The 1,457-nt window shown below is 41.9% G+C and overlaps 1 protein-coding gene across 4 annotated transcripts in view; it reads left to right on the plus strand.

Annotated features, from left to right (window-relative positions):
- LOC101847133 (retinoblastoma-like protein 2) overlaps positions 1-1,457 on the plus strand; it is a 44,831-nt gene that overhangs the window by 1,087 nt on the left and 42,287 nt on the right. The window lies entirely within an intron of this gene.

The raw sequence follows: 1,457 nt of genomic DNA on the forward strand, positions 1-1,457 counted from the left end.
CAAGCCAAGCCCCCCTGAAACCCCCCTACTCTTGACTTTAACGTACAAAACTACAAAATCGCCGACCCCGGCACTCCTGTACAATTGCGGTCCCGTTAGTGGCGTTAGATCTAGATCTAATCTAGATTCTAGATTCTAGAAATCTAGATATCTAGATTTTAATTTAGCACTAAAAGGAAGTGGCTATCCTCACCCACGCTGAGAATGAGAATAAAAACGATCGACCTCTCACCCCGGATATGAGACTTGCCAGCGTTGGCTATTCTCACCCGGTGTGAATGAAACAAGACCTATTTTTCCTAATTTTGGAATACGGTGAATACGGCACTACTTGGATATAGTGGTCCCAACTTTTGTATAGAGAGGCCTACTGAAATATCGATAGGCCTACTGATTTAAATAGTCGGTATCAATGTTTTATGTTTTATCAGTAGCCTAGATTAGATTTAAATCTAGCCCACAAAATGAGCACTAAAATTTCACTTGTTTTTCACAAGGCAAGGGGGGTTGCTCCCTTTACTTAAAAAAAAACAAAACAAGGGGTGGTTCACGGGGGCCTGAATTTGACCACAATTTGATGTTTTGCAGTGAGGTTTTAAAGGCTATCTTCTGACTCGCGAATCAAAAAGTAATCGTTTAAACTTAGAACCAGAAGTAATCGTCATTGGGGTCAAACCTAGACTAGATATTTCCCTGTCACAAAAGTCGGGACCACCATATCCAAGTAGTACCCGGAATACTATCGGTGCGGATGATCGAGAGATAAAAGCAAAAAAAAAAAAGACATTATAGCACAAAAGTAAGCTAATTTGATTGTCTACAAAGATACTATGGCTATTTCACTTTTCGAATCGAGCCGAACTACCCGGGTCGCCATTTTGCTTTGCCTGGAAGTTCTTGCAAGATCTACTCCTCCCCCCTCTCTCTCTCTGTCTGTTTCTGAATACTATCGGTGTGGACGATCAAATTGACCAAAACAGAGTTTAAGAAATGATGTTAAAACACTTGCAAGTAAATTAATTTGGTCGTCTGCAAAGATGCTAAGGCTATTTATCTTTTCGAATCGAGCCGAACTATGCGGGTCGCCATTTTGTTTTGCCTGGAAGTTCTCACGCTACTCCTCTCTCTCTCTCTCTCTTTTTCTCTCTCTCTCCACTGCCCACAGACAAAATTACACGCTTTTAGGCTAACAGTAGTAATGGAACGTTTGTTCACGGCACAGAATTTTACAATTCTGTGTCATCATCGTGTAGAATTCTGCGGTTCAGAGGGAACTCTACACTGGTTGGCGTAGGCTGTACTCTAACGGTGAATGCACACCATGTGAGAATAGCCAAAAGACTCGCCTCCGCTATTCTCACCCGGGGTGAGAATAGAGTGGCCTAGCAATAAATCACGTGTAAGCAAAGATTACTGGATATCGATACTGATTTAAATATGGAAGAGGCTAGCCGTAC

This window comes from Aplysia californica, unplaced genomic scaffold (assembly GCF_000002075.1).
Source record: "Aplysia californica isolate F4 #8 unplaced genomic scaffold, AplCal3.0 scaffold00464, whole genome shotgun sequence".
NCBI classification, from domain to species: Eukaryota; Metazoa; Mollusca; class Gastropoda; order Aplysiida; family Aplysiidae; genus Aplysia; species Aplysia californica.